Source organism: Dermacentor andersoni, chromosome 1 (genome assembly GCF_023375885.2).
Source record: "Dermacentor andersoni chromosome 1, qqDerAnde1_hic_scaffold, whole genome shotgun sequence".
Lineage (NCBI taxonomy): Eukaryota > Metazoa > Arthropoda > Arachnida > Ixodida > Ixodidae > Dermacentor > Dermacentor andersoni.
The window spans coordinates 126,344,339-126,366,505 of NC_092814.1; positions in this window are offsets into that span (position 1 = coordinate 126,344,339).

Consider the following 22,167-nt stretch of genomic DNA (forward strand, 5'->3'; position numbering starts at 1 on the left):
GTACGCGCCAGGCCAAGGCATGTCTTGAGGCACAGGTATCCGGTGGCGCCGTTACGTCGCCGAGGGTTGGCGCGGGAGTGCGAATTCGCGCGTTCATTCACAAGGAGCGCGGGCAGCCGAGCGCGCGCTCGCCCTGTGGGCGCCGCCGATCGCCCACACTCGCGGTGCGTACGACGCTGACGTGCGCCGGTGGGCGAGCGACGGCTCGGTCTTCTTTCTTTCGCGCGGGAACACATTTAAATTCTGCCCTTGTCAAGGGCGCGCTCTCATGCAGACCGCTTCCTGTCGGCAAACATCTCTTTCGCACGCCCGGGAAACTGCGACCGAATAAGGGAGGGAAGTAAAAACAGCAAACTGTTGCTGCAGCCGGTCCTATACGTTGTGTGCCCTAAAGGTGTCAGTAGAATCCCGGCAGCACACCTCTCAGAATGATTGGCGGCGTTAGTTCAGGCCGAAAGGTTGAAGGAGGTGGTGGCATCGCGAAGGGTGGCCAGCTTCCGACGCTGATGCGTCTCGACCAGTTAGTTGTTAAAGAGTATGCTACGTTTCGTTTCTCGTGCGCGGCTGAATATGGCCGCGCTCAACTTTGGACATTGCTAAGTCGACGCTCCTCGATGAATCTGAGCTGGCCCATTCTCAAGGCATTACTAATAACTTGGTCGTCTGTACACGATGACCCATCCAGCAGGTAGCATATGCTGGTGGGTGCAGCGCTGTAAGTGATTGAAACAAGTTTATTGCACTCTTCCCCTGACCCCCTTGGGCGGCAGTCCGCCTTGACGCGCATCGCCAAGGGGTGCGCCCTTTCACGAGGAACGCTCATGACGGAGCTCCTGCGTCGGTAAGCAGCACAGTCTGCCTGCGCAAGCACGCAGCCATACTTTACTATGAAAAGAGGAGGAAACGGGTTACACGGCGTTACACGGGAGTTCAGGCGTAAACGAACACTTGCGGGAAAGGTTAATCGATTGAACAGTTGAAAATCAGCACATACAACGTTTTGGTTCACATAGACATTGCGTTCAAATTTATTGCATTTTCGTTAATTATGCCTTCATGAGCCTCTTCAGTGTGGCATCAGCAGCATGCTTCGCAGAATATGCGGGCCATGTTTCGCATTCGAAATGTCAGAGGCAGCTGCGCTCTGGTAATAGTCTATCAGTGTCCTTGAGGGTGAAACAACGAAGGGAAGCCATATTAGAAGGAGCCACGAACGCGACCCACATTTATCCTGCCTAAATTTAGTAGAGGTTAGAGCAACCAGCTTTTAAAATTGGAGGGCCGTACTTATCTGCACGCCGACGAAGCCGCCCGATCTGTACATGAAAGTGGTCAACGTGTCTTGATTCCGCTTTGGCGAACAGACGCTTTGGCTGAGCTGCGATTGATGTCCCGTGAATGTACTTTGCCCCTGTGGGACTCGAACGTTTTCACCATGTGTCGTTTGCGTTCGTTGTCTCCTGGCATACTGATGCACCTACCGCCTGGGTTCCCACGACTTGCAATGAACAGACCATGCTGTACCGTCTGTGGCTAGGCGTTGCGTTTACGAACTCATATGCTTTCCCTATTGGATTGGCCAACAGCCCCACGTGCGACACATGCAACGTCGATGAGACGCTCGCACATATTATCTGTGTCTGCCCGCGATATAGTGCCCAGAGACAAGTAATGAGCAGAGCACTGGACTAGTTGGACAATCGTCCAGCATCAGAGCTCAAAGCTTTGGGTCAGTGCTCCCAAAGGACATCCGCGCTGAAGGCCTTACTCGCGTTATTAAGGTTCCTACGGTCAGCGGGGCTCAACGATAGACTTCAAGAACGCCGCCCCCTAACGCTCTGTAGCGTACGCGGTTTGCTCGTGCCTGTCTTTCTTTCTCTCTATCTTCCTCTTACACTCTCTCTTTTTGTCCCCCTTCCCCCGTGCAGGGTAGCCAACCGGAACTACATCTGGTTAACCTCCCTGCTTTTCTATGCATCCTTCTTTCTCTCTTTCTCAACTAATTAATGGCATGGTTACTTCAGTGTAATCCCTACCACGTCGCGCTACTACAGAAAACTGCCGCATCGGCTAGCAGATCGTGCTCGAAGGACGGGCGTGTGTGTTATGTGGTCGATGCGGTCGTGGCGTTCGCAAAGAACTCATTTGTTGTATTGACCGCACTGTGCGTCTGGTTTACCTCTCAGCCTTTTCTTTCTCTCTTCTATTTCTCTCTCTCTATCTCTCTAGCCTTTAGTAGCTGGGTAGTTCACATTGCCAACAGCGTATCCTGTGTATATTACGCCGGCCAATCATAATCTGAGACGGACATTCGACATCTACACCTTCAGGAAGACCACACACACGAATAGAAACATCAGCACTGTCGCAACACATACACGTTCTGCTGGACAGCCGTTGCTATAAACAGAGATTCCAGAAGTCCTGTAACTTTAAAAGGAAAACGCAGAACTTTGTCACTCATTGGTCACGTCCTAACGGTAGTATCTGGATCAAACTTCGCGTCTGTTGCTACTGTGTCGCTCTGCTCCCCCCCCCCCTTACGCATCTGACTGTAGACTGAAGAAATTGATTGTGTTGTTTGCACTTGTTTATGTTATTCTCAGAATAACACACACACACACACACACACACACACACACAAATAAATAAATAAATAAAAATAAAAATGTAAAAGGTAATGAAAACTACAATTAAAAATAAAATGTCCATTTATGGTAAGTGGCCGAAACAAGCCAATATACTGCTAGATGGCTCATGGTCTAGCATGGTTCTGCCAGAACGCCAAAAGAACTATGAAACGTAACAATGCCCTTTGCATCCAAGCATGTGTTTTCAATGTTAAACTTTTAACATAACTGACATAGTTTTTCCTAATATGATATTTGGCTTTGACGTGCGTCTGCGTTAGCGAAGGCGATAATCTTAAGTGGTAGGACATAGAAAATGGAAAGAAAGAATTTGTCAACCACGGAGCACAAGTACGGGCTCTAAACACTTAAAGTTTGCATCACATAGAAGGGTGCAGGTTCATGCGGGTGTTATTCTTCTTGTAGCTTACCGGTTGTAAGTCGGTCAGCTATGGAATAAACAAAACAGATTCGATACTTTCTTTAATGCACGAGCTCCCGATTCAGTTGCGGTATTTGTTTTCGTGTGGGCCTGTGTGTGTTTCTTCGTGCGTACGTGAATTCATGTTCGCCTCCGTGTGCGCCGACGGGCTCCCTGCTACGTTCCAAGCACCTGTGCGTGCGGAGACCTGCTCAAAGGTCACGTGCGCCGCTATGCATTTCAAAACTTCATCGCCAAAGCGAGAGCATCTGTAGGACGCGGTGTAGGAGGGAGCACGATGGCGTTTGTGACCAAAGTGTTATACCGTCGAAAATGCGAAGTGCCTAGCGCTTCAGAACCACCTGTACCGTTCCTTACTACTGTATTGCCGCCCACCAACTCATTGTTATTCTGCTTTCCTTCGAGGACGAAGCTCAGACAAGCGAGCATATCGTTTTGAGTTTCGTCACATAATCTGCTGACAGAACATGATTAACAGATTTTTTTCTTCTTTCTAACAAGCGCATTATCGAGTGCGTCTAAAATTCAGCTTTTTATCACGAGAGCCTTTCAGAAAAAGAAAGGCCCCATGGAGCCCCCAATATTTCTTTTTTTCTCTTTTCGCCAGCACCCGCTGTTTTCACGACCAGCCCCCACTGGCGATTCGATTGCGGCGACAGTGGTGCCGGTGAGAGGCCAGAGAAATCGGCCCCCATTGGTCATCAACGCCCTCGGATGGACCTCGTTTTTCAGGCGCGTCGTGCCTGACCGGAAAGAAAATCTCGCAAAGGTTGACTTAATGAAGCACGCGCGGAGGGCGACATGGGTAGCCCCGTTCTCCGAGTGACCTTCAGACGACCCCTGAACCTGGTTGCCGCAGCATGACCTCAGGATTACGGTAATGGACAAAGAGCGTCACCCCTTGCGGGACCCGCGGCGGCGAACGTACTGCACCTCCGCGCTGTCCGCGGCCGAGCCAGCTCCAGGATCGCGCGCGCCGTGACGGCTCCTTCCATGCGCGGGCCAGCGGGCCCGACCGTTCTCGCGCTTCGCCACGGCAGCAGCAGGAGAGGCAGTTCCGCTTTCATTATTCGACAGTCCGCAAATGATAAATTAGACGAGCGAGAGGACGAAATCAACAAAGTTTTTTTATGTGAAGGGATCAGCGAAAACTTCGGGTGCTTCAGGTGTACAAATGTGCAATAAATCTGAGGATTGCATACACCTGCATCAAAACGGCAAGTTGGGCCAGTTGGTTGGGATTCATAGTAAGGTTTGTTACAGTGTAGTACAAGATAAGAACAAAAGAAGGTATAAAACTATCACACGGCGCGGAACAGCGCCGTGTCGTCATTTTATACCTTCTTTTGTCTTTGTCTTGTGTTGCGCTGTAACGAAGCTTGCATACACCTGATTGGAATTGAAGACACCAATGTAAAATGCTAACTGTGAGATATCATCTTTCATTAGGAGGGTTGAAATATGTCAAATCAACGTGAATTTTCAATTTCACCACCTCCCTATCCACTCTCTTTCTCTATATGTTACACCATGTTGTATACATGTTGTACATGTTTACCATATGTTACTAGGTCGTGACCCGTAACCGGCCGGCTTTTGGCAACTCCAGGATCAATCACTCGTGCTGGCAACACCGTCCAAATAAACTAAGATGGCCACGACATCCAGGTTCATGGCGGCTCTTTCGCTTGGTGCTGCGCTTACGAGTTTCTCGTTCGTGGGGTCAAATCGAGGTGTTTCGTCGAAGCCGAAAGGGTCCTTGCTGCCGATTGCCTTATTTTTATCGTTCTCTCAAGGATTTCGCACCGAAATAGCGGAAATCGTTGCGCTGTGCGTGCCAACGTCCAGCCTGCTCAGTAAGCAGTATCACAGTTTTTTTTTTATGACAAATAGCCTTTCAAGAGAGCTGGGGGTTTAAAAAAAAAGATGTTTGCGCGTAGCGCGCCTACGAAAAGTGCAAGCGCTTGTTCGCGGCGTTGCTGCACTGGTACAGGTATACGATACTCGAATGTTTTCGATCTTCATAGGGAGCTCCGCACTGAGACTCATGTTTTCGTATCACATGTAGCATCTCACAATATATAGGCAGTAACGTCTGTGTTGAATTGACAAGCTAAATGCGGATATATTCTGCACTAAGGCTGATGAACTGTAGCGTTACCTGGTCATTGTGTCTTGGGATAAAAACAAATGAGAGTTCTGTTTGTGACTCCGGGATACATTTCTTTTTATAGTTAGCTGATACGTGTGATCAGGTCGTCTTCGTCAGATGGTTGGCGATTTTTTATGCTTCCAGGACGCAGTGTTCGAGGTTGGGCCCGGGCTTGTGAACACAGCAGACACCCGCCGCCCGTAGAAATTCCCGAACCCGAGTGAAACGCGAGAAGTGAATAACAACCAATCGGACTACGTTGAGTTTCTTCCAACAGGTTTGCAAAATTTAGCGAAGGTTTTCTTTTGGGTAAAGTCATTTGTATTAGTGTAAATGCACGACTTGGAAGGAATTGAAACAGTTATAATGGAATTTAGGTGTGTGCACTAGCGGGGCTGTGCGCCAGTAGTTTGGATGCTGGAAGCTGGAACGAGCGCTGTTTGCTGTTGCTTCTGAATTTCTTGCGAGTAAGTAAACTGATAACAAAGCGCGTTGAATGCGAAAACAACATCTTCTGCTTGCACCGCTAAACTAAATCATGCTATGAAAACGATATGTCACCTCGCGGTGTAACATGTGTCGTGATCAACTTCAGACCTTCCGAGGAAGTTATGATTCCTGCTACCGTACCTGCAGGCAAAAGTACATTAGCGAGAATATTCCTGCTGCTTAAAGCATTGGTAACACTAATGCTGGGGTAGAAAGTTAAATGAACCAAACCAGATGAAGCTTAAACGTGCATCACTATAATTTATTAAAGCACCCGCCTAAACAAAGCAAATTCTGCGATTTGAAACGCCAGCAAGATATTGAAAGCAATGTTCTGCTCGCTGGGAAGGAATAAGTCCCGAGTGAAGTGTTTTGAAAAAACCGGTATAGTATCAGTCGTCACATTTTCCCAATGCGAAGTTTCTTATCCAAGCCGCTCTTCGATGCACGTCGTCTGCTTTCACGAAAAGGTGATTCATACATTGTTGTCTTTCCACCGCGATGACACGCATAATGGTGCACAACAAGTCTTTCGACATTCGTTTTTTCTTTTCATTTTCTGGCTTGTGCGCGGCGCGCTAAATGCAACTCATTTATTTCGAAACAGAACCTGCGCTAATATACTAAACACGGGATGTGCACTTCCAGTGCCCATTAGTGCACATCATGTACGACAACAATTACTTAAAAAAGTAATCTATTGCTTTAACGTTACTTTCCACCTTACTTTTATTAACATTGCACAAATACAGTAAATAGGATGAGACGGACTGGCTCTTTCAATGCCTCATGTGCAGCCCGCGCAGGACAGAACGCTCGCGTTCTGTCTTGTGTGCTTCTTGCTGTCGTCCGTTGTCTTTTACGCGCTTGTCAATAATGTATCAAGCGTGTAATAAGAATCTACTAACCCTACTGTCTTCTGTAATTGTTCAACTTCACTAAGAATTAGTTATTTTTTAGAATTTTCTTCGATTGTAAGATTCCATAGCTTTCTTGTGATGACATCTGCAGCGACACTGAAACTTCACTCCACGTGAGCCCTGGAGAGAAGGGCTGTGTTGCAAAGTACGAACACCTTGCTCACAAGGTGGGGTATGCTAATACAACAGCATGGTTATTTACGACTGGGCGTACCGATTCTCCAAACTGCACTATACTAACGAGATGAAAGGGCCCGGGAAAAGGACACTGCTTGAGAACCTGCAAATGACGGAACTTAAGCATGCGTGCCTGGCGAAGCTTGTTTTTTGTTCCCAGAAGACCACAAAGAAACTTCTTCTTCCTGCTTTCCAAGATCGTACTGCTTTGATAGCAAAGCGACGCTCAGGCGGAGCAGCTGCGACGAAGGGCGTCACGCCATGATAATTTGTTCGCTTTGAGACGCGTGTCTATGCACGATGGCATTTAAAGGTAAGCTTTACCCGCTGCTGTAGCTTAGTAGCTATGGCGTTGCGTTGCTGAGTTCCAGGTCGCGTGTTGGATCCCGGCGGCGGCCGCATATTGACAGGGGCGAAATGCAATAGCATTCGTGTACTTAAATTTAGGCGCACGTTAAATAACCCCAGGTGGTCAGAATTAATCCGGAGTCGCCCACTATGGCGTGTCTCATTATCAGATCGTGGTTTTGGCACGTAAGAACCCAGAAATTAAGCTCAAAGAGAAGCAGAGAAGCTTTCTTTGCCCGCCACGCGTCTCTTACCGTGATGTGCCGTGTAGTTTGGCCGGATCGCCAAAGCTTCCCTTACACCAAATCCCACACTGCGCGGGATCTGCATAACTTTGCATTCAGTCATAGCTTTTGAACGGTAACATTTCATAAGATTAAGGTGCAGACCTATGGGGGGCATAAACACAACATTGTGTGAGGTTACACGGTTCATACGATGAAATTAAACAAAATTGTATGCATCGCCTTTAGTTGTATCGCATTGATTTGACCGCTTCACATAGATGCCGAGATGTGCGTTGGATCTGCATATTTTTTTTTTTTCTTTCCCGATTCACCGTGCCCAGTGTTGGGTAGTAAACTAGGTACAATACAGTTAACCTCCCCCGGTTGAAAAAGTCAACAGAAATGTATGCCGCAATTACAGCAATTACTGTCACGACTAGAGAAATTGCTGTCGTACGACAGAAGTTACTGACGTTTCTGTAGTTACGACAGACATCTCTGACGTTATGACAGAAATTTTCTGTCGCGATAACAAGCGTTCCGAATAACGACATAATATAGCGCGAAGGCACAATTACAAAGAAGCGCCTGTGACATGTATATGTGTCTCTTCTTTGTAATTGTGCCTTCTCGCTATATTATGTCAGTAAGCAAACACCCATTGACCCAACAACAAGTCCTTCTAAAGAGTTCCGAAGTCGCAACTAACTTTCTATCGCGACAATTCTCACGCCGCAACAGGGATTCTCTGTCGCGACTACAGACGCTTTCTGCCGCGGCGCTAGAAATGGGCCACTTTCTATCGCAGCGTCATAACTTCTGACGTCACGACAGAAGCGATTTCCTTCGCGACGCTTCAAAACTTCATATTGGTTTCACATCGGTGGTGTACACTGTACTTTGCTCTTACGTGATATTCATACATGCGTTCTCTGAATCCAACAGTGCCGACAGCACCGATACCGGTACTAAAGTTCACGTGGCCAATTGTCGTAATTGTTCCGTGACGACACGACACAAATAATCGCCCTACCAGACTCCCCAACATCGGCTGCTGATCGAAATCACCGCATCGGCGGCAATGGCTTCGTATTCACGTGTCCCCTCTTGCTTTATTTTGTAAGATCTGACACACAGGCCTGTGGACTTGCACGTATTGTTACGCTGACAGATTAGCTTATTTTCCAGAAATATTGCATAAGCTTTTTCCAAGCGGAAAAGAAGTTTTGGGTTGTTCCCTAAAGCCGCTGGAAAATCTGTCTCGCTCGCATGTCAGTATTCTAGCATAGGCGCTACCGTGAGAAACCGGTACGCTGTCTAAATGAGCACTTATCCATGAATATCTACGTAGCTATTTCGCATTGAACACACAAATTATATGCACGCCCAAAATTGTAAAGAGCGAGAGACAGCTGTCGAAATTAGGAGTAACAACCCTTATAGCGTCCCCAGTCACCGTTGTTTATTTCTAAATTTCTGAACTTATATAGATATCGTAAAACAAAATCAATCTTGTAGCACTTCACGGAGTACTTGTTGATAGTAACAACACTTTTGTTCTTCTAGAGAGGCGCCAGTTCACGTGGCGGAGAAAAAGCGCATCTTGGCTATCAACGTACAAATGTAAACACTAGTGTAAACAGGGATGCTTACTGTTCACATGGTCAAAACTTGCGAGTGCAACAGCGTTCGGCGGGGCGCAGTGGTAAGACACGGGGTCTTAAGCGTTAGGTAATAAATTCAGGTCCCTGCTTGTGAAATTCAGGTCCCTGCTTGTGGAATTCCTTTTACTTTTCTTTACACTAACAATTTTACGTACTCCTAAAAAGATATCTGTCATATTTATAATACAATTTTGATAAGAGCTACAGGACGTCCCAAAATACAACAGACTGAAATTTTCTGCTCTGTTCTTCAACTGGGCCCTGCCTGATAGATTACTTCTATATCCCGCAACTGATACTCATGAAGGATATATCCCGCAATATTCCCTCCTTTCTACATGCCCTCTCGCGGAGCGCTGGGACTAGTGCAGTGATGTCCCGCAAGAAAAGCAATAAGTTTGCTCAGACCTGACCTAACACTGACACAGTTCCATTGCCCAATGAGCGGCTTCTTCGGGTGAGGGCTGGCCTAGAGGGAGAGGGAAAGAAACGAAGAAGGAAAAGCAGGGAGGTTAAGCAAAGACGTGCCCGTTTGGCTACCCTATACACTTTGAGAGGAGGAAAGGGGAAGAATAGATGAGGAGAGAAAATAAAAATAATAGTCCATTATTCTCAGTCAGTGGCAGAGTAACCTCCACTGTTACAAGCATTCATACAATCCAGTATCCCTCACGAAGTGCAGAAGGGCTTTCGTGACCTTTTGCATGCAAGAATGCATAGGCCATGATCTAAGGATCTTTTCTTCCGAGAGCGCTCTATTATATAGCAGTTGAGTTTAGCTTGTAGAAGATGTCACTGAGTGTCAAAGGATGGGCAGTGACACAGAAGGTGCTCTATAGAGTCTCATCGCACCCGCACAAGTTGCACGCCGCACTGTTGGCCATCCCTATTAGGAATGAATAGGCATTGGTAAATGCGACGCCAAACCACGTGCGACGCAGTAAAGTTGTTTCGCGACACGACAGTCCAGGCGGCAGGCGAAGTCGCAAGTGAGGATCGACAGAGTGCAAGCGTGAGTTGGTGAAACCCGGTGAATTCCATCGTAGAAGTGTGACGTGGCGAGCAAGTGACTGAAGTCGCCGCGCAGCATCAGTTCTTGAAAATGGTATAGGTCTAGAGATGGCCATCGCACTATGAGCCGTAAGTGGAAAGACACCAGAATAGCAGGAACTCTGATCTACGAAAGAAAAGAGCACTGAAATTTGCGTTGTATTATTGCATTATTGCAAACATTGTCTTATTTCAAACCATACGCGCTTCACAGGGGGAGGAGGGAGAGAGAAGGTGCTTTGACAGGTCACATCGGAAACTTAACATGCGCACGGGAGGCACGCGTGCTACGTTAATGAGTCTGCGACGGAGCTATAATAAAACTTCCGTCATAAAGTGTAGCGCAAGAAAAGAAAGAAAAAAATATATTTTCAAAGCTGTACGGCGTTTTCACTGCCGTAACTTTCCTTGAAGGGTGTTTGAAGAATATCCATTCACCTTTCTTCCGCGTCAACGCAGAGAAAAAACTCCGCCCTTGCTGCAATAGGTTTCATGGCATCCTGTTTTTTGAAGAAATGCTGCAGGAAGTGTCTTGACAGCAGGTCAGCTTTCCTTGGCATCCCCTTCTCAGAGGTTTCTTAGCGCTTGGCCATAGAAAGAGCAGGTAAGATTGCAAGCAGATGATGATGACATGCAGGAAGAGAATAGGAAAATGCAGGTCAGAAGCTATAACCGACGTGGCACAGCGATAATGAACCGTTCAAAGCCTGCAGTTTTCGGCAGCCCTTTATATAATCAAAATGATTACAATTGCGCTGTGAACGCGTGATCCTCCTGTACCATCTGATTACGCCAACGACATCAGCGTATAAAGGTGCGTACTAGGTGACTGAGAGATGGCAGGAGCAGTGCAGAATCCCGTTAACAAGTTCCACGTACGACGAATTTTGACTAATAGACGTAAGCATCTGTCTCCGCCCCCCCCCCCCTCCCTTTCTTCTACAAACAAAAAATAAATAACATGGTGGAGACAGTGAACTGTCAAAACTACGCAAAACTGTACACATCCGCTGCCGTTCTGCCGATGTTGTCATGGGCATGTAATGTATCTCTTCGGAATAATTCAACCGTTGCTCACATCTAGTGATTTGGTGTCGCTTACAGACGCGCGACTGTCACGTGCGTTTTTCTGTAGAATCGGAGTTTCAACTTGAATTAAAAGCAGCTATTTCAGGTTGACACTGCGTCGCGGCTGGTCATGCAGCAGTGTAGACTAAATTTCGTTCACGACATTTGTTGATGCACTCTTACTCCCCTCACCCTATCTTCTTGGCTGAATAAAGTGCTTGTGGGCACTGGTTACGGTAAATCACGTGCCATTCAGTAAGCGGCTTTTTCGGTCTCAGTCGAGCTACTAGCGAAACGACGTTCTACTGTAGCACTTTAAGGCGCTTTGAATTTGTGGTTGGAAACTACACATAGGGATGACGTCAGCTATAACCAAACGGAACGTAGATTTTGTCGCCTACTTCGTTTGAGGTAGGAGACATCTCTGCAGTTCTATCTGAGTGCAATCTTTGCAATTTTCTTTTTCTATAAGCAAACTGAGTCAATAAATACTTGAAGACCAGCGTCAGTATTCCAAGCAGAATTCATGGAAGCTTGTAATAGCATCTCCATTGAAAGAAGCCCCAAAACAAAGATATGTGCATTGGTAGTATAGTGATGAGGCAAACGCCGCGAGAAGTTGTCTTTGTTATCGAGAAGCATGAGAAAAAGCAACAGTGTCCATTCTTACATCACAAAATAAGAAAGTCCTATACTCATACAGAAAAGATAAAAGCAAAAAAAATATAGAAATATGGGAAGTCCGGTTCTGAACACTTCGTGATATTGTGTTTTATGCCTTTTTCTTAGAAATATCTTCGTCTTAACCACCGGATGACAGATCATCCTTGGGAAAGCCATTTTCACATGGCCGATGTTAGCGCGGCATCTCTGAAGCTTGGGCAGCTTTCCGGCACAGCACTTTCTACCGCAACACTCTAATCAATTCATCCAAGGGCCGCACGACCTCGTTTCCACAGACTAATGCTTCTTAGACCGTGACAATCTCATATTAAGAGGCGGCGCCTAAATCACGAACTGGGCCTTCATGATTAATTACTGCGTAACATTTGAAACGCACTTCTGGCAAATCCAAAGCAAAGCGCCCAGCAATACTTCGTTGCATGACCTCGTAATCGCGCGTCACTACCGGTGTTGTACGACCCATAGGGCTTTCCTGTTTTGCCGATTGTCGTCTAACGCAGTGTTTCTCAAACTGCGGGTCACAAACCGCAAATGGGTCATTTCGTGGTGATCATGGAGGGTCCAAATATACGTACATTCTGTTCGCCGGAACAGAGATGAATTTTCACTCTCGGAGCTCATGCTCTTTCAATGCCGTTCTTTTTTTTTAAAGTAATATAAGCATGTATCTCATTAGCGCTCCCACGCGCCGTTCGCCTGTAAAATGACCTCCTAGGTTTCATCGTCGCCGAATCTGATAAGAAAAAATGTCGCCAGCATCTAACCACGTACTTAACGGGATAATATAGATTAGTAGCTTTTGTTGGTACTTTTTTTTTATGTGTCTTCAACGTTTATTTGCGTAGTTAAGCAAGAAACAGACATGCGCACTTACCTATAATTTTCTGTTTGTTTCCATATTAAATTTGTTCTTTTATTTATCATTTTTTTAACATTCATCTTGAGATAGCTCTTCTATATTGTACAGCGTTTTCCCCTTAAATGTGCGAATTTATGCCTATAACTGTGTCTTTAATAGTTTTTTTATATATATCAGGGTTAAAAGCCCTTACTACGTTATCGAGAGAGACAGAACGATAGGTGTGAGGACTGTTTGGAATGATTCTGCCGCAGGATAGCTGCGGTTAATGGCGCAGGGGAACGACTTTCGGAACGAATGCACGTGGAAGATAACTGCTGATCAAGAAGTTCTAGTCATTGAATAAGAATGGCTCGCTTTTCGGCAATGCTGATAGAAATTTCTTTAGATTTATTATTTAGCCAGTTTTACGATGTTTGCATCCCTTTAAAGGAATGTGCCGTGCTGAAGGGTCACAGTTCTCTCTTTCAGAGATTACGTGCATCTGGTAACTTGTTGTTCTCTTGTTTCATTACTGTCATTGCCATGGTGTCCCACATAATCGAAACCAAATGTTTGTCAATTATAAGCTCTTCAGTTGCCCGACCGTCTAATTGTAAACGGTATTATACGTATGTGTCAACGCTTATATACCTGATTTCTTTTTCTACCAAACGAACTCCGCGCAAGCTTAATATGTCATGTTGCTTTAGGAATTAGAAAATATTTTATTCGATTAGATATTCCACGTTTTCTTTTTCCTCTCTAGTATTCGTATTCGGTTCAACTAGGAAATGTTGCTATTCAAACACTCCTAATTTATACCTAAGAAAAGTCTTCAAAGCGGGTTCGTGAACTAGCTCCGCATTTCAGAAGCTTCACATGAACTGCAGTTATTGGCGACATACAGCCATATTAACTCCCATTGTATACGCACAGAGAGAAACAGATAGCATATGCTTAGGCGGTTTGCATCATTGTTGTACCGAACGCTTTCCAGTGCACAGTCCGAAAGGTGAGAGATGCAAATTCAAGAACGACTTACCATGTTTTCAATCTACTTAAGCGGAACGAAAATGGCCCCAAGGAAAGTACATATATATATATAAATAAAAGGAAAGATCAACTAGAAACTACAACGCCACTCGAAAGTGTGATGAAGCACCGTCACTGGTTTCTAATACAGTAACCTTGTCGGCAAAAGGCGACTAGTTCTGCCACGAACGGGGATTCATCGGTCACGCATCAATAAAAAGAAAGCGAGAAATACAAGCATAAAAATCGCATTCGCGCCGTGTGCAAATGCATCAGAAAACACGGACTGGTCTTTAATATCGTGTTCGAACAGCTTATTTCCCAAGGACAGAGTGCGGCCACCTACACGACGACAAGGTCGTTTATGTGATTGATAGTTTCATATCTGCAGGGAGCTTTGCTGTGTGCGCTGTCGAATCGTGCAGCTTTCCTGATAGAACCACATGCGGAACGCGTTAAACGTGCGGCTACATGTTTTGAATCTGTGTTCTCTCATGTAAATGCAGCTGCATGAAATGTAAAAAAAAAAGAAGAAGAAGAAGAAGGTGGAATCACAGAAGTGATACCTTGACGATACGAGGTTACAAGGCGGCGTACGTGAATGTTACCGAGCGTTCTCTCTCAGCTGTAGCCCAATGACCGCTTTAGAGGAAAAGTAAGCAGGATGTGACAGATTACCGCCGTAATCACGCAAGCGCGTGATGCACACAGGTATAACATGGATATGAATGTTATGCATATGCGTGAACCATGTACGCATGGTCACCATGTCACTGCCATGTTTTGCTTACATTCGTATGAACTTTACAAGATTGGTCAGCATTAGAATTCATAAACCACAGGGAGCCAAGTGGACAGTTTGCCACTAAAAGAATACATGCATTCTACACTTTACAGCTGATATGCAAATTGCGTATTTAATCGAGGTGACGTGCATAAGAAAAAAGAATTGCGGAGTTTAATTCCTGAAAATGCACAATGGATTTTGAGCGACGCCGTAGTGGAGGGCTGCGCTTTATTTCGACCACCTGGAGTTCTATTTTTTTCATGAAAATTAAAGAAAACTGCTTAGTCAATTATACTGTCGACGGTTGCTCCTTTTTACGTAATAATACTAATAATAATAATAATAATAATAATATTAATAATAATAATAATATGTTTTATTATTATTATTATTATTTAAAAATATAAAAAAATGTGTAGTAACGTAACAGGCAGGAATACCTTGAGTGAAGTTAGATAAAGAAGTGAGTAGATAAGAAAGTCATCTTCGGGAAGTCCAAGGAAAGAATTTCCTGTGCTCAAACAAATGGTTAGGGACAATTCAGAACTGACAAGGAGGCCGCTAAAACAGTGCCACGTAGACCACGTCGCCGTAGACGGTCCTCGCGTAGTAGTGCGACTGGTTCGAAAAATGTATTACCCATTCAAGTAACGACGCCCCCTGCAGTTCCCGGCGCAGCAAACGCTGACGTTGGACGGCAGGAAACTCCGAAACATCTCTCCAAATTAATGGCCATCGCTGCCAAGCAGACGACCTATAGAAGAGCGACAGCAGGTGCCGCATCCACTACAGCAAGCTACTGCATGGGATGCTATACGGCATACGTACACCCTGGCCCGGCGACGAGGGTTGTATTTTGTGCCTCTTCAGGACGCGCTGGGGCGGAAGACGCGCGAGATTCTCCATAGACGCTCACGCTGCAGAAAAGGCCTGGCGCTGAGCAGGTCCCGTCCTAACACATGTCAGCTTGCGCTACTTGCATCATGCGCACTTCTTAGGCACCACTATGTACTGTGCTTGAAAACACAAACTGCGTCCGATATTTAACCTGACGGCGAGGTGGTGGTCCGGACAAAGTACTATAATCATATGTGCCCAACGACTGGTGTGCCTTACGATATGAAACAGCAGTAGATCAAATGCTGTAAGTATCCAATCTTCGTCCAGAGCTAGCCTACATAGCGTTGCAGTCTCAGTATCTTATGACCATCAAAAATCTAATCAAACCTCTTACTGGCATAACTGTTGAATCCGATTGTGTAATCACGACTTATCATAGATATGTTCGTGAAAATGACGTTGGTCGATCGTGCAGAGCCATTTCAATACCAATAGAACACTGACTTCAATTTCTTTGAAAGACATGTGTCACATCTAACTTTGCGGATTTCATGTTCAGGCTGTTTCTAAATAAAAGCTACATTATTACGTGTTTCCTGGCAGGAGAAAAAACAGCAGATATTACCCATTTTGAATACATGCGGGGCGCTTTTTGGTGACGTGTACCAAAAATTTTAATTGTATAGGTTGCTTATATGTGCTTTGAAAACATTTACTGAATACTCGCTTTCTCCCAATTTTTATGCGTTATGCACGGCATTCAGTTGTTTTTCCCCGGCATTCTCTGTAAACTATGTGCGGCACGGTGTTCATATTTCTTTGAAGTACGAAGGAATGTGCTCAGGGACGACCGATAAATGTTTATTCTGTGGAGATTTACAGCCTTTGTAGAAAGCTGCTCATTTAAGCGTTCCAGGTTGTCATACCTTTGCTAACTAAAATCTTTCCTCGACTCTTAACACAGCAGCAGGTGATACGGACTTGAAATTCCGGTAAAATAGGCAGAATTTTAAGCGCACTACGTTGCAAAACTCTCACTTTCCTGCTTTAACTTCAAGTGTTCCAGATGATTACTAAGCCCTCGTTTTTCCACGGGTTTTCGTACATCATACGAGATTCGTAGTTTGTTTCTCTGGCGTCCTCGGTGAATTAAACAAGGTATCTTGTTTATATCTGGGCAGAATTAGGGGAATGGTATTGGTAATGTGTAGGCAATGTTGCCAAATGGGTGGGTTAAATGCGCCTTTTCCGATAGAATACGTATGCAAGGGGTCCATAGCGTTCTTCGTTTTACGAGCGGTGTGAAACTTACACGGCTGCACTGGCATCACTACAACTACAACTGAGGTCAAATTTTGCGAACATAGGGGGAACAATACGTCAAGCTCTAAAAAAATTGTAAGCAAGTATTCGAAAGTATCACGCTGCTCTTATTAGCTAGGTTTCCTAATGCCCCAAGAGAACTCTGCGTTTCAGATATCATATGCTTTGAGGAATATGCAGTATCTTAAGTGCAATGAGTCGAGTAGTTTTAACTTTTCTGGCTCATTGAGAAGCGTTACGAATAATTACCGAGCCCTCTTTTTCTTAACTTTTTTATGCGCCGTATATTCGCTTCACCTGGTGTTCTAAAGGAGGCAGCTTCGATATGTTTGGTGACTAAACACAATGTTCACAGTAGATGGATAATGGGGGCTTTCGCCATACATAACGTATGCAAGCACTCTAGAGCGTTATATATTAGCGTGCCTAACGGGCGGGAAAGAATTGAGCGTGATGCCCTGGCAGAACTCTAAAAGCCACCAAGGCCAAATTTGGCGAAAATTGGTGGTACGCTATGGAAGATCTCTGTGCGATGTTAAATGTGGTTGAATCAAACAATCTTTGTGAATATTCTCTCATTCAAGTGTTTGAGTGTGTGGTATGGCAGCTATCGGCTATGCTTCCTACTGTCTCGTCATAGATATAGGTAACAGGCTTCTAGTTTGTGGAAAGAGGAGGGGCAGTCATGGTAAATGCAATGTGTGACAAAATGTTTACGTTCCTAGTCCGGTTAGAAGCATTTCAAATAATTACTGAGCCGTCGTTTTTCTTTCCCTATTTTCAGGCATCATAACACTTTCCGACTTAGATTCAGTGATGTCCTCGGCGAACTGAACACGACACTTTGTTTGTATTGGCCAAAATAAAGGGCGCGTTATGGGCAATATGTAGGTAAACTTAAAAGGGCGGGGAGACTAATTATGACATTTACAGTAAATTATGCATCCAAGTGATCCGGATCATTATAAGTATGTTTTACGAACAAAGCAGAATTTATCCCCCTGCTCTGAAAGAACTGTGAACTCAACCAATATCAAATCTAGCGGAGCTTGAGATGGGTTGGGGGGAGGGGAGGGGGAGGACACCATGACAAATGTTATGGTGAAGCAGCATGTGTGTTGATGAATTACAGACTTTTTAAAAATTCCCAACAAGTGCTCTAAATCGTTACGTGCTGGCAAGGCTTCAAACGGAACATTCAAACGCGGGCAACTCTTTAAAGTATGCGATATTTTTACAGGAAACTGCAACTTTTACTGCAACTGTTCAAAAGAAACAGTTTCACTGGAAATTGGGTTGTAATTCTCCGAGGTCGCACACATCTACTGTCCTTTTTTCTTGCGAATATTGCTAGTCATTTAAGCAGATTGTACTTCGTTGTGTTTAACCTCTACAATATTATTACCTTAATGAGCGATACACTTATGCCGTAGATTTAAACACCAAGCACAATTTTATTGCAATTATTAAAATTGTGTGTAGCAAACATGCATTTTTTATCCACGCTCTAATGCTGCTACAGGGCGGGATCTCGCACCTCTGCAAGGCACTCATTGCCTTTTGTCCCTGCATCTTCTTGAGATTTGACATAATTGCAAGAAATAAATGCAAATTAAAAAAGCATTTCAGGCCCCCAAGTTCACCATGTGTGACTGACAGATTCGCTTGTTAAATATAAAAATAAATGACTGACGTATTATCAGGCTTTTCACGTGTTGTCATACTTTTCAGCAATATATATATATATATATATATATATATATATATATATATATATATATATATATATATATATATATATATATATATATATATATATATATATATATATATATCAGGTCTTTCTTAACATCAATCAATACAGCACCAGAAATGTTCCCACAGCTCGTCTCATGATCAACACATGTTACCAATTTAGGATGCTGTCCGGTGGGCACCTACGTTTTTTTTAAACCAGCCATTTGATCTGCTATACAGTTTCTGGAGTCTATCCTCCCCTGCAGTCTAATATCAATAATTTTTTCGTTACATTAGAAACGCAGCTGTTTAGGCTGGCAGGTCGGAAGGAGTCAAGTGATATGGGCGTTTTGCCGGATTTTAGGAAAGGAATCACGTTAGCAATCACGTTAGCAAGACGGGCTTCCTCCAACATCCTGTTGAAGATATTTAGATGAGTGAAATTCCCTATAGGGTCAAGGTTTTTCGAGGGGCAGTGTGAGATGGGGTCTGGGCCAGTCGCTCTTCTTTGACGTGTCTTCGAAAACGCATATTACAGTTCTTCTAAAGAAGATTAAATGTCTAACTAGGCATGGGGCAAATTGCAAGCATCACCAATCTCTTGCTGCACCAACGAGATAGAGTGATATTGAACTGAGGCAGATCAAAAGTTGTTAATGCTGCAGAAAACGCGCTTGCAATTTTTTGTACAAATGAGCCAATAGCTGTGGCAAGGCTTTTAAAAGGACTGCATTGAGACAGCTTGAGATACTGGATGGGCCAAGGGCATTCGCTATCCTCCATATTTTTGGCAAGGGTATGAATGGGATTATTGACGTACAGAACTCACGCTACTGCTGCTGACTCAACTGTTGCATCTCCCGGTTAAATGTTTCGTTTGTTGTTTGACTTCCTTTATAATGTTCGAGCCTTTCGGAAGAACAGAATCGACGCTCTGTTCTCCGTCTTACTGTTCCCGGAAGTTTATAGTCTGCGTCGACAATGGCCTTCCAGAACTGCTCTGTATTGCTACCCCGGGAGCAACTGCTGGGTACAGGCGACGGAAATGTCTCGAAGTCGTTTATATTATATACAAAAAATGTTCGCAATTTGTAAGTTTAGCGACTCTAGTAGCTCTTGCCGGGTGCATTTGAGGATGCGCCGTGAGAATTCGGTTGTGGTCACTACTGCGAGTTTCGCAATCTGTGTTCCAACTCATACCACACGTAAGTCGGGGGAGCCTTTAGTTCGATGAAAACAACTGGTGTAATTGAAACTTCCTAAAAAATGTTGCAAAACAGTCATTCCGCACTACATGGCCACATGTCTGTATAGTCTTTTCCAGAATCTGCCTTTACAACGAGGGCGGCTACTTCCACGAGTGATATCGTGAGCTTTGAAGTCACTTCAAATCAGGATTGTTTGAGCCCTTTGAAATGAATGCACGGACGACTATGTAATTCGTGATGTTCTTTAAAGTGCAACCGAATCATCTCGCGCATCGGAACGCGACCGCCGTGAACGGGATCGTACCTGCGGCAGGTCACGTGCGGTTGGCGTGAAAGGAACTACCAGGTCAGTGCGTATACTAAAGAAAGAAAACTCAAAACTCAACAGCAAGACGCTGTTTCCTCTCTCCGCCTCTTTAGCAAATATTAGTAACTAGGTGATCAAACTATGAAGTTCCATTCACATGATCTTATCAGCATTAAGAAGTTTGTTTGCTTTTTCATTTGTTTGTTTCGTCTTTCTGCTTCGAATATAGCAGACGTGGTTTTCCAGTGCTATCATATCAGAAATTCACGGCTAATTTTAAGCGCCTAGTTACGAAACCCTAAGCGAACAAGGAAAAAAAACTGGGAAACTCGTGCAACTTTGCAGAATCATCACCACCCAAATTCCGACGAAGCAGAGTTAGTCCCAAAGAGCCCGCGGTGCCCGGCATTTCCTTTCTACACCATCAGAACGTTTTCTCGGCAAAAGGGCGTTTTCAGTTCCCGCCACGCTTAATCTCAGCCCTCGTGCACCTCCCTCAACGCCTCCACTCGTCGTGCCAAGCCACATCTGTGGCGTCGCTGCCACCGGCGCTGAACGTGCGACAGCTTGCAATTAGATCTCTTAAATTAACACTTCTGAACTTGCACACTTTCAGCGATTGACCCATTTCTTATGCATGGTGGGTCTGATGTATACGCGCGCAAAGGGTTAAGCAAAACTGTTGATTCATTTGCTTGCATCAGAAATTCTAAAGTATATATGGTGCACTGACCGAAGCAGTGCTTGAAAGGTTCTGATGGCAGTTTGGAAATTACATATAGAAGCCCTTTCTCGCTTACAAACTTGTACTTGACTTGCTTTTTCCTCCCAATGCACAGTTCGTTGTAAAGAATTTCGATACGGCTAGTAGCTCGCAAACGGCAAACGTATCAGTCTCCGGCGAGTTGAGAGACGGACCCCAGTTAGCACAAGCTGAATCATATCTTACGGCACCCCTAAAGCCATCCCAACTTTGAAATTTTTTCAGTATATTTTTCCGAAGACACACTTTATCCCTACGCTGTTTTCATCATTTTGCACCCTATGGTGCTGAAACGACGCGTTGTTCAGGGCTCCAAAACGCAACCTACAGAACTTCGGCAGTGTACTATACAATGCAGCTGTCCTGTGTCGTTCTCCCCACTTGTGATCGTCTTAGTTGGCGCTGTTCCTTCCTAATTCAAGTATGCACCATGTAGCCCAAATGAATTTTGTCCTGAAATGGAGCTAAGCATACAGCTGTATACCCCACACGTTTCTAACCTTAACATGCCGAACATTTCCTCCTAATTTGATTGAGCTAGCTCTAGCAGTCACTTCAATGCATTTTCGTCGGCATTTGGAGTGGGCATTTTCTACAGCTTCTAGTCATATTAACAGCTTAGCTGTAAAAGAAATTCGACTGTTGATTTAATGTAACACGTCATATTTACGTCTCTAGTTTCTTGTGTGAAATAAATCACATTTTAGCACTTTTTATATTCTACGGCGCAACTCAGAATTTTCCGCAACTATATTTATGAGAATATTTCCACAATTCTATTTTCTGGTTCAGCAACTTGTCCGTAATATACAGGTTGTCCCACATAACTTGAGCCAAAGTTTTGAAAATGAAAGGCACTCCTGACGCGAGTTGAACTGAATGCATAATGTTGGCACTGGCCTAGAGTTACTCAGGCTATTTTTTTTATGTTCCCTTAACGAACGGATTTGTTATGTTTAATTAATCAACGTTTGAAGTATTGGCTGCAGACCCCAAGTGTGATAGGCAAAGTTGTAGAGCACCTTAAGAAACCTCTCAATAAATTGTTTCCCACACGATACATTTCACGTAGTCCTTTCTCCTGCGTTCCAAAGAAAGCCCGCGAAATATGAAAAAAATACCACGTGACGGGGCGATTGCGCACTGTTACTGTGCTGCTCTCATGCGTGCGATGAATGAACAAGGTCGGCTGCAGCGAGATCGGCCCGCGACATGGCGCCAGTCTCGTGGGGGCGACAGAGGGCCAGTCTCGTGGGGGCGACAGGGGGCCAGTCTCGGTGTAGGTATCTGGGCATGCGACTTTTATCGCATGACGGCGCAAATGCGTGCTGCTGGCAGAGCGGTGCCGAAGCGATAAAGCGTCTAAGGAGACGAAAGAGATCAAGAACATAGCTTTATTTTTTTATCCTTGAAATGGGCAAGAGCTGGCAGCCTGCCGACGGAGTGTAATGGGGTTGGGTGGGGAGGCGGCGTTAGGG